The sequence below is a fragment of the Triticum urartu genome, chromosome 1 (genome assembly GCF_003073215.2).
Source record: "Triticum urartu cultivar G1812 chromosome 1, Tu2.1, whole genome shotgun sequence".
Taxonomy (NCBI): Eukaryota; Viridiplantae; Streptophyta; class Magnoliopsida; order Poales; family Poaceae; genus Triticum; species Triticum urartu.
This window is the reverse complement of record NC_053022.1, coordinates 27,541,648-27,554,037: the sequence shown is the minus strand read 5'-3', so window position 1 is coordinate 27,554,037 and position 12,390 is coordinate 27,541,648. Positions and strand designations below refer to the sequence as shown.

At 41.2% G+C, this 12,390-nt stretch overlaps 1 long non-coding RNA gene across 3 annotated transcripts; it reads right to left on the bottom strand.

Annotated features, from left to right (window-relative positions):
- Positions 1–7,314: 7,314 nt before the first annotated feature.
- LOC125544420 lies at positions 7,315–11,737 on the bottom strand. Of its 3 annotated transcripts, none has more exons than XR_007299452.1 (4): positions 11,348–11,737; positions 9,526–11,078; positions 8,616–9,093; positions 7,315–7,532 (listed from the first exon to the last, which is right to left on the bottom strand). It is a non-coding gene; the product is annotated as an uncharacterized LOC125544420 (long non-coding RNA). The 3 variants fall into 3 exon arrangements; XR_007299454.1 differs by lacking the exon at positions 7,315–7,532 and having other exon boundaries at positions 8,148–9,093; positions 9,526–9,662; positions 9,752–11,078; XR_007299451.1 differs by lacking the exon at positions 7,315–7,532 and having other exon boundaries at positions 8,148–9,093.
- Between the last annotated feature and the right edge of the window lie 653 nt (positions 11,738–12,390).

Genomic DNA, 12,390 nt, shown 5'->3' with positions numbered 1-12,390 from the left:
CTTCTACTAAAGCCTTATCCAACAAATACATTCCTCGACAAGGGCTACAAAGTGGTATGACAAAGGAACCCTAGGATTTAACAGCTTGTTAGAACTAATAAGCGATATCCACTTCCACATACATTAGCATGTATCAACACAACAAACTCAGTAAGATATACTTGCACATGTTCAAATTAACTATTGAGTGATACTCCCATCTTGAGGTTGCTTTTTTTTTTACATATCCAAGACATGCAAGTTAATGCAATTGTGTCCGTTTTATCAATTGCTCAACATTTATGACATATCAGATTAGATTACCACTAGGGACCTCACAATAATTACCTAATGCCCCTCTACTATCTAGCTGATTGGGAGTTATAACCGTCTTAATTGCACATGTGTAATAAAAAACGACAAAGAAATAGAGTAAGTGTCTATATTGAAGTATATTAACAAGATGACCAGTTTTGTATGTTGGTGGTAAAAGTATAATCATATCCAATTTTGAGAACTGGTCTGATGGCTTGATGTGATCATCTATCTAATGCTTAACAACATAAAAGCAGACCTTTTGAACATGGAGAAACAAATTAACCTGACCTCTCACACATCTTTTAATAGATGCGAGTAATGAAGGAGACAAATCAAAGAACCAAACTGACATAAATATCAGTGTTTTAATAATACATCAATCAACCATTTCCGAAAGAAAAACAAGCATACTATCTTCAGGAGGAAAGGAAGTCTTAATTACCTTCTTTTCAATCGTGACAGCGTCATCCCTGGGACGGTTAAAGACGTAGTTCCGTCACGGGTCCAAGTAATCCCGAATGGCAAATATTCCATACACACTAATGGGATACAAGGGTTCAAAGCTTGATAGATGCATGCAGAATAATTGTAGCATATAACTTGGTGTGCGCTTTCCAAGAGTTGACGGGGCTGCAATTATTTAGTGAGAACAAAAGCAAGTTATTATTTTAGTGAAAACAAAAGCAAGTTGGTAAAAATATACATAGATAATTAGATATATTTCCTACTTATAAAGGTTGGAGTTGTGCACTACCCACATGTGGGACTAGCAACATTCCAAGAGACATAAATAAACAAATGTAACTTTTACTAGGTGTGAGACCTATCCCGAATAAACAAATACACTGCTACCCTAGTGTGAGAATAACACTCTTGTAAAAACAAAAGTTATAAATGCAACTATGCCTCCAATTCAAAATAATGGCCTTGATTTTAGTTTCTCTGCCCAACCAATTCTTCGGTTCTATGTCATAGCAGAAGAGGGCAAACAAATTAGGCGAGAGATGTTGTCCTCCTACCTAATCTACGATCGTGTGCATTCAACTTACTAACGCCCATTATCCTGTGTTCCAAATTCAAAATGTATCTGACTATAAATCTTGCAAAGGACCTACTACGGTCGCTCGAGACTCTCTAGCGACTGCAACATGATTTTTTATTACATTCACACTCTTTTTAATTGTGAACCATGCAACAGCCACAAAACACCAGTAATTCCTCATTTTTAATGGTTTCGTAGCCACAAGTCTTCCGGGTAATCCCAATTGTCCAAGTGGTGGGCGCCGTCATATGACAGGTTCCTCGATTCAAGGAAGACTTGCTCCTCCGTCGATGCCATCAACACGCTAGGGTTCCTTGGCGACGGCGCGGCGGCGGCGGCGGCGGTGGCGAGTTGGGTCGGGACAGGTTAGGGATTTCTTCTCGCGGTTGCGGCTGTGGGGAATTGGGACTTGTTTTTTTTTTCTTTTTTCTTTCTTTCGAGGTAGTACATGAAAGGGCCCAAGGCCCGGCCCGGTTGTGTGTGCTTCGCGTCTCCCATTTTTTGTTTTCTCGGAGAGAGAGAGTCTCAACTGTTTCGAGATTTCGAGAAAAGTTCTGATTCCTAGAATCACGGATTCAAAAAACGTTCGCCGAATTCAAAAACATTTCTTGAATTCGGAAAATGTTTGCGATTTCAAAATAATGAATATTTTTTTAATTTTAACGACTTTTTTTGTTTTTGAAAAGGAGGTTAAACCCCCGGCCTCTGCATCAATCGATGCATACGACCATCTTTATTTATTATTCAACAAAGGTCTAACAAGAACATACATCAAGCCACCCGAAGCCATCACTCACATCTACGAAACTTGATAATATGAAGTGCTCTCACTCCCCATATCTAAACCGGTGTCGTCGTCAATCCATCCACATAATGTATCGGAACTAAAGCCGGTGTAGCAGACCTAAAGCGTACACCACATGCACACGTTTTAGAAGCCGCGCCATCATCATCGAACTGCTGACCCATCTTCGGGAGAGAGATCCGAATCATCCTTGCCAGTCCGTCCATCCTTCGACGCCACCATGGCGCCACCGCCCTACGCTCGTCCATCTAGACGCGAAGATTCTGGAGGATCTGTCGTGCGTAGCACCTGCCGAATAGGCATGACACAGCGCAGCACCTGCCGGCCAGGTATGACTTTGACATCTCCACCAAAGCTCCGTGCAAGACGAAGCCGCTCCACCTCTTGCCTCTATCTTCCAGCGCTGCTCCACAAACGATGCTCCCAGGAGAGAAACGACACCGCAGTGCCGTCATCGTCCGATCTGGAAGACCAGATCTTAGAGTTTCCCCCGGAGCAGCACAAGTGGGTCAACAGAAATTACACGACGATGCCTTCATCAAGGTAATGATGCAGAACACCGCCATCGCCTGCCATCGGCTCAGTTTTTACCGGCAACTGAAACGATGCCAAATCTGTTCGATGGTGCATCAACTCTGATGACAACAAAGGGCGATGATTCTGTTAAGTCTGATGACAGCAAAGGGGTCGAGGGCTCCTCAAACGGTTCAATGGCTTCAAACACTCAAGGAGGTTCCCAGGGAGTAGTACTAGTAGTACTGCTGTTGGCCACACCTAAGCGGATCCCTCCAAAGAAGCCGAATCCTAACCGCTCAACTTCAAGATGAGCTCGCATTAATTAATTAATTAATTAATTAATTAATTGTGGAGTGCCGGTGATTGATGTGGCATTCGGCGACGGCAAGCAAAGTGAAGTCGCATTTAAGATGCAAAGCGAGGCAGGAAGAAGCCAAAGGGAGGTAGGACCCACCAAATCTCCCCATAATCGTTCGCATGGTACTATTTACAAATGTGAATGGATTTGTAAATAATTAGATCCGTTTTCAGATTAAGTTTCATATCTTTTCAATCAACAGTTCAAATTCAAATTCGAGTTGCCTGTGATGAGGGCTTCCAAATAAGATCCATTTTAAATATGTTAGGCCGAATTTTTAAAACTTCCACAAGTTTCAACGGATAAAACAATATTTTTGAAATAATTCAACTGACAAAACTTAATAGGGATGAATGACAAATTGGTTAAGTTCCAAAACCGAATCTGTAAGTTTGAGAACTACATTTTAGTAAACGCACAAGGAATCAACAACTTCACGGATCACAAGGCAATCGTGCAGCTATACCGCATTACTCCACCCTAGATCAAATTGCAAAGGAGAGCTGATGCTCGCCGCTGCATGAACATGCCCTGCAAACGATAACATTGCAAACTAGAAGAAAATACGTCATTGAGGCATCTCCGCCGCTGCAGATGACACGATCGAGATTTGGAGACTTCAGGATACATTATTCATTGGTCAGGCACCACACACTAACAATTTCGCATCGCCGGAGAAGTCTTCAATAAGCACCGCCGCCACCGCCGCAGGAATGGCCAAAGCTAGAGACACCCAAAACCTGCCTAAGAAGTAACTACAAATCACAGAAAGCTGCAACTCCATCCATGTGCATGGGACAAATGGATATCGTGTTCCGTATCAGTGTCTTCTCTTTCAAGCTGCAAGTTTCATCAATTGATAAAGTTATCAACCTGATTGACACTATAACTAGATTTGGCATGGAGACAATCTCTAATCTAACATTCCCTTGTGTGACGGTGGTAGTGAAGATTTCTTAGCTTGCACTCATGAAAAAGCCTGGTGTGTACTCTATTAAAATGGTGTGACATGCTTCAGTGACTCAGAAAGAGCGACTAGCTCGAGCGAGAGAGACGGATACGGGACCTCATGGAGAGGAACATATGCGGGCATCCTTTGGGAAATGCAACCTATGCAGGAAGTTTTGTTATTCTGGTGGCGAGTGATTCGTGGGATTTGTCAGATGTATGCACCTTGAAGTGACCGCATATCAAAAAATATTGCAGATGCAATGTTTGTTTGGCTATGGAGGAGTATCTTGAGCATGCCTTGATACATTGTTCACATGCTAGACATTTCTGGCATGGAGGTTTCTTATTTTTATTTTTACTTGTAACAGCTTCTAGCTCTAGTGTTTCTCATGGCAGCGGCTGGATCTCATTATCTAGGAGGAGTGGAGGTGACATCGCCAGGTCTTGGCAAGGGCGGGGGAGAGGAGGGGATGCTTACCAAGATCGGAGAGAAGGCGTCATACACCCAATAGTCTTGAGGAGCAGAGGATGCGTCATACACCCAACAATCATGAGAGCAGAGGCGACATCACGCTGTGCACGTGAGGGGGAGAAGCGAGGATGCTTATCAGGATCGAAGAGAAATGGATGGGTCCCAACGTCCGGGAAGAATGGACACGGCGTTGCCAGAACCATGATGAGCTCGGGGAGAGACGGGGATGCTTCGAAGATCAGAGAGAAGAGGACGAAGTCGGCGGCCAAGAGGAAAGGATGTGTAGTGGATTTGACCCTTGGTCCGAGCTGGTATTGGGCTATATATACCCGGAACGAATTCCCCGTTGAAACCTAGGGGCTCCCGTAAGAATTAAAGCATGATCATTTTATTTAAAATATACGCGAAACACCTTGTGTTTAGTATACTAACATTAGTTTAGAAAGTGTGTGCACAATTTTTCATAATGTGTGAATATTTTTTAGACCACTTTTATGGTCGTGAGGACATTGGCACGTTTCCAACTAAAAAAAAGGGACATTGGCACGTTAAGTTTTTTTTTGTTTTTGAGGGATTGGCACGTTAAGTAGGTACACGGGGTAGTGTAATTTGGACGGACGTTGACGTGCGTGATCCGTCTGTGTTGCATGTTGCAGCTACAACTCGTCCGTCCACGGGATTTCTTCCTACAGTATCTCGCTTTTAACCGACTGAAGTAAATAAGTGTATTACTCCTTTATTTAACCAAGGGAAGGGGGAAGGAGAGTGATTAAGCCGGAGTAATTATCGAGGAGCCCACTTGCCGCAACGGAAATGGGTTCCCTTCTTTCTGGCCACGATGACGCACGCAACCAACTGTTAATTAGTACTTCCTTTGTCACAGTTTAGAAGACACAGTTAAATTTACGTGCGTTTTCACAATAGACAAGGTTTATAATGCATTGCATTTATTTCTAGTAGCTAATCAATACTTTGATATACTATTTTTACTAGTAGAACGCCCGTGCGTTGCTACGGGCTACAATGCATGCATATAAATGAATCAAACAAATAATAAGGGCAAAGATGAATTTAGTATGTTAGGTGCATGTGCAATGCCATAAGGCATCGCCCGAAGACTCTTGTCTTTGGAAGGTGCCCGTGCGCTGCCATAAAAATCCAAGGGTCTTCAAACTATTCTTTTTGGACGTCGACATAATTCATCTCCATCTCTCTCATACTCTGTGAAAACAAACATATATATATATATATAACGACACCTTTTGTATTATCATGGGCCAAGGAAGATGATCCCTCCAAACCTCCCATGCCCTCTCAATAAAACAGGTTAAAATGTCTCTTTGTGGTCCATTTCACTTCATGATCAAGCACAAATGTGCAAATCATTAATGTTTTTCAGCAGTCGAAGATTCTTTTTCTTTAAGTTTGACAACTTTGCTTAAACGATTATCATGTCCTTTACAAGACTGGAATCGGGAAATAAGGGGGGTGGTTCCCGTAGACCTCTCAGGACCTCTCAATAAAACAAAATCGACCAAATTCATGAGAATATACATTTGCTTCTCGCCCCCAGTGCATCATCCTCGCCCTTCTAAAGTTTGCCATCAAATTCCAGCAATCATAAGTGACAATTGCCCCTATAGTGCGGTACTCTGACGGGTTCTTCACGGCTTGAATAATTTTCATTGAATATCTCCAGCGCAAGGGAGTGGATGTCCAATTTTCTGCTAACTTCAGGCCCATCATTAATGCTTCAGCTTCCATCGATGGAATGTCCAACCTTGACCGCTTGTACCTGCATGAAGCAACGTGGTTGCAGCACGCGAGCTCCAGTGCTCTCTATATTTAAACATTTTGAAATTCGTGCTTTGAAGTTCCAAAAAAAGTTGAATTTTTTTCCGGAGATACATACACACATTTTGAATACCCATGGCAAGTTTTGGTAGAAATCTAGTTTTGTTTTTGGCTATAAAAAACAAATTTCTGTATACAAGACAAAAGGGGAGTCACTCCTCTTAGAATTCTCTTTTTTGTATTTCCCAAAATATAACATTTTTTTCAGATTTCTACCTGGCCTTACAAATGTGTGTATGTATTCATGTATTTGATTTGAGATTCTTTTTAGCAACCGAAGTGTGTTTTCAAAAAATTCAAATATCAAGAGCAGTGAAGGCCGGTAGCTGCAGGCACTTTTCACAACGAAGCCCCCAAATGAGTCACGAAGAATAGCCATAGGCCCCGTTGCCTCCATCAATGTGAAATGAAGTGTCCCTGTTGAGCTACACACTGCCGAACGTAGATCAAGTCCATTTATGAACTTGGCGTCGGTGCGCGATCCTCCCGAGCAATGGAGTTTGCAACTATCATCCTCATGCTCATCGATGAGTGAGCAAGGGGATCGTATTTTTTCCTCATGAAAATATTTCAACACTCCCACCAGATAAACGAGAAGGAAACCATTAGAAAAAATTAGAAAATTGATTAGAGGCCCTGCTTTTAGCAGCTTCCTCGTGTCAATTATCAAGTCCACCCACACTTATCCAAAGTACCAATAGAAAAAAATGCAATGATATTTGCTTTGTTGGAAATGACATGGGGTTAGGATATAACCATTTTTAAATAAATAAATATGGTAATTTGGATTATTTTTATTAAGATGAACAACTTCTGCTTTTCTCGATGCATAGCTAATTAGTCAGCAGTTTGTTACTTGAGATGATCAAGTGGATTATTAGTAGTTTCCAAACATATAAAAGATGGCCATTATTAACACCTAGTCTTTAGCATAGCTTCGACCTAGATTTTGTTTTTGAGAAATTATCAAGAACAAATTTCAAAAGAATCGTATATATATGCGGATAGACAGTTAAGCAAGCACAAACTAAACTATTAAAAAATTGTGAAGCATTAAGTAGAATTCACAAATAATAGTAACCAACAGTTGTTTCTAAAATTTAATCAAGTACAGATAAAATGTCAGATAATACTATGCCATCATCTCGCAAGCTATATGGATTTGAATCAGACAGCTAAAAACTTAGCAAGAAGCCTTTCATCACATCCTTGGCCTTGAGCGACCAGATGTAGCACACTGCCAAGAGAAAGGGATTAATAAGATGTGATATTTTGGTCATGCTGCATAATATCATATTTAGGATTTAACCATATTCTCATTCCTCTACTAAGATAGAGGAGCAAACATGAAATGTATGATTATCACTTAGAATATATCTCAGCAACAAAGCATCAGCAAAATACACAGTATATTACTTGTAAAAGGGCAACCTTTGAGGCACAACACAAAATTCCGACATGTACAATCTATCAATTTAAAAAGGTAAACTTTGAGATGCCGCAAACACCAGATGCCCATATGTAAAAATGAAAAAAAGGATAAATAGGAACAAACTCTACAAGCAGGATACACAACATTTGGATATATCAGTACGTTTTATTTGTTCATTTATGATTTGTAGATAGGCAGCTGCATGCTATCAAAGATCAAGCGATTGCCATTTTCAACAACATAAGTGGGGGAGAGTACATAGTTCTTTCCTTCACTAATCGCCACAAAATTTTAGCATGTTGTCTCACCTGATTTATAAAGTATTTTCACACCTGACTCCTTGATCATGTCATTCATGAATAAAAAAATACATAAGTAACTCTCCACCTCAGAACTGTACTTGGCAATTTGCCATTTTCAAAAATCATATGCTATTATGATGAACTACAAAAGGTGAAACAAATGTCTGTCCTTATTTTAAGAACCCTACACTTGATAAAGTATAGGAAATATCCACATAATCATAAATTTAACTGAAGTTCAGGGATGCATAAGCAGCAGTAAGAATCAAGTGTGTTAACTTGAGGATCCTCGTGTCTCTAAAGTAGTAAATTTTAAGGAAGCACCCTAGTGGGGAAAAAGATGACAGATCCAAAATGGCTGGCAATTTAGTGGCATTATTCTTTGACAAACTCAAGGTAGCAGTACTATTTTTAGCAAGTTCATATGCAAAATCATTACAGTAGGTACCCTCGACATAGGTTGTAGGGGAAGTGCATATGTGAAATCATTACTGTACCTCCTTTTTTTGTTCATACATTCATATATGGCAATGTCCTTGCTGTTAGTTAACTATGCTTAAAGCAAAGTGACATGAACTCAGATTACCTGAATTAGTACCTGGAAGAACTCTGCCATGTACTATACAGCCTAATGTACCAGGTTGACACCTAAGAAATGGATATTTAGTGTCCATATTTCCCTACCTACAGTAGAACATAAAACTAAATGAAATCAAAGGTCCCCGTGCGTTACAACGTGATGAAAAAATAGACACATGGATCCTTTGCTAAAAGAGAACATCATGCTCTCATCTTCAGACCTGCTACCATGCTTCGCTTTCCTCCGGTGCAGTCTCCCTCTTTTCTCTCAACATCGCATGCTTCGCAATGGAGCAAACGCCAGATTCCGAGTGCCCTCGCCGTGCATCGATGACAGGTGCAATTTGGTTGAGGCTAGTTTCTGCTCGATGACACGGGCTTTGACGGACACACTAAAGCATTTCACGCCTATGATTCCGCAGTTGCGAGCGTGGTGACGAGCTAATCAGGAAGAGCCGAGCTCGGAATCATGAGCGCCTCTTCAACTATTAGAAAGCCTTCTCAGTTAAGTGCATAAAATGATATATAGAATGATAGAAGTGTCCATTACTAATAGACGTAAAGAGCATCAATTTCACAAAGATGGTACCCTCAAACTTTCTATAGATTAAAATCTGCAAATATTCCTTCAAGTCAAAGAAACTGTTATATTAAATTTTCTCATGGAGAGCTCACCACATTTTCTTCCATACTTGCTTTGAAAAGGCGTTTAATATGTAATCTGCATTAGACTAAATAATTTTCTATGTTGAGCTTCCAAGTCATCTCCTAAATTTATAGCCTAGACAATCTGTGAGATACTAAACGACTGAACTTCCCTGAACCTTGTACTCATACTACAGTCAAAAAAATTGCCCACATGATAAATGCTGACATTCGCTGGTGTGGAAAGGATAACAAAAGCTGCTGCTACATACCTTGACATACAGCATCATCAACATCCAAACACAAACAGCGGGCACCTTCAGTGAGCAGAGCATGCAGCGTCTGGTTAGGGAAAGTGAAGAAGCTTCACCACCATACAACGTGGAAGCAGAAGAACCCTAAAGCAAAACTAAAGCAAAACAACACAGAAGAAACCTACCCATGAGAATAGAAAAATAACTAAAATAATAATAATAGGAAGAGAACGAATGGAGTTACCGTCAGCCATCTAAGGTCTTGATCATTACTTTCCTTTTATTTTTGAGGGATTGATTGTTACTTTCCTACCCAGGCAAACATATAACTGATAATGTATGTGCTGTGAAAGAAAAATAAGATATAGAGTAGCCTTTGTAACAGATTAAATCTAATTGTATGAGTGATGGTGTACGAGCATGAATTAAATCTAATTTTGAGGGGTTGAATACCAGATTGTATTCAATAATTCATATGATAGCAAAAAAAATGCTTCCATCCTGATCTTTCACGCCCAATAATTACTTGTCTTATCCTTTATAACATACTGTATGTCTATTTCCCACATTAATATGCTCGAGTTTCTTTAATCGCCAATCCATAGCACTACATGACCATCAGGTAATATAGGTGCTGAACATTACGACTGATAAGCTTCTTGTCAGCAAAAATGCTTTAAAAGTCAACACTGAAAAGATAGTACATCTACTGGAAGCAGCAAGAATGCAGCACACAATTATATACATATGTCATTTATAAATGTAATCTTCGTTCCTACTTAACAATGAAACTGTCAGCGGGGATGCATAATATAAACCGAGATGCAATAATGGATATCTATACTTTACTGGGTGATGGGAACATGTAGGCTGCATCATACGAATCCAAAAGCAATTGGAATTCTGGAAGGAGGCAAACAAATCGCTATGTGAGAATGACTCTTTCCTCGATAATGGCTGTTTTTATGTTTCGAACAAAACAAGGCAAAGCTTATGAGACCTTGTTTGGTCTGATCCTATGAGAGAATGTAAGCCCTGCCCAAATTGAACAACACTACACATGACTAAAAAACAGAGTGGGAATTCACGAGGACTTAACCATTACATACCCAGTGGTCATTCACATCGACTACCTTAGCCCTGAGCCGTTCTCCAACAGCACATCATCCATGGCCATGGCCTCGCACAAAGTCGTCCAGCACAGCAGCGATGCCTGCTGCACACGTTCTCCCAGTTTACGCTCCCCACATGCAGCAAAAGACCAACAAAACAAATGCGTGCACGAATCATTCAACAAGGGGGACGAAAAATCAGTGGCAATTCACATGTGTTATATATATGCATGATCTTTCCTTTTGAAATTATCATTATATGCATATATATAGAAGAAACACTAATAGACATGATTTTGAAGAATCCAAGAATCTGGTAAAAGTTAAATGTCAAATGTATAGGGAATATTAGTATTATCTTTCTCATACCTTCTCTTCATTCTGGAAAAGGCAATGATTAGAGATATATATACCATGCAGATAATTGAGATTTTGTTAACACGTGCTATGCACATCAACCTGCATTGTGTTGGTAAATTATTCAGAAAAAAATAAATTGACATAGACCAGAAAGAAATCACATGAAGTCTTGAAATAGAAAAACAGTATACATATTATCCCATCTCAGTAAATATTTGCCACTCAAGACAGTAGTACAATAATCCGTACCACCAAAATAGGGCAGGTCATAACCAAAAACTCAAGACGAGTTTGAGCTCTTTATAGAGAATCAGACCAAGAACCATAGAAAATTTACAAAAGAAGACGGAAGATGAGGCATAGCTTACTGGGTGGTCGGACCCCGATCCAGCCGAAGATGAAGCAATCAGGCATCATGGACCAAAAGAGAAGACCCACAAGGTACCCGCCGCCCTCGTTGCCGCGCATAGAGGATGCCTCCTCACCGTATCGGGTCGGAGCAGCGTCCCGAAAGAGAAGACCCACACGGTACCCGCCCCCTCGATCTACCTCTCCCGGCGCCATCCATCTGGGCGAGATGTGGCCGTGGGCGGATCTGGCCGCCGCCCCGCTGACTTGCACGACTCGATCTGGAGCATCTCCACTCGAGGGCGGGGAAGAGGGCGGCGCCGGCAGGGAAGAGAGCGGCTATGGGTGGGGGAGACCGAAGAGGGCTGATGTGCGCGGGTGTTCAAGGGGATCGAGGGGATCGACAGGAGAGGTCTTTCTGCGGGGTGGTTTTTTTTAGGGGGGCGTGCGTGGCAGCGTGGGTGGATTGGGGGGACGAAGAAAAACCGGTTGAAAATAAACCGGTTGAAAGCGGGGGGACTATTCAACCAATTCGTCCATTAGGAGTAGAGATATGCATGCGTAGTGTGAATGCTATTTTTTAGTCCATCCCACAACCAATAGATAACCACCTAGGTCGCAGAGAATTTCCAAGCGCGCCTTCTAAACCGTTACTTGTTTTCTCTTATTTAAGACAAGACAAGAGATGATCTCTTAACACAATATGTGTCACCATGTTTTTAGGAATAGCTAGTTATTGAAGATAAGGCTAAGACATGTTTTTTTTGTCATCTCTAAATTAAATGCAAGACTTTAGATAAGACTATCTTATCAACCATTGTACATGCCCTACCTGCCTCCTCGCCTCGCCTCGCCTGGGAGGGGCCCACATCCATGCAACGGAAACGCACGCATCCTACGGCGCCACGCCTCCTCTCAGTTCAGCGATCAAGTCTTTTTTTATTTCCTTCCCAAGTTCAAATCCTCTTCCATAGACCTCAACTTGTCAAGAAACAACAACAAGGATGTAAAAACCGATTTTCCGAGCTTTGTCGGTCTGATCCACGCTTTGGGTTCTCGAGAT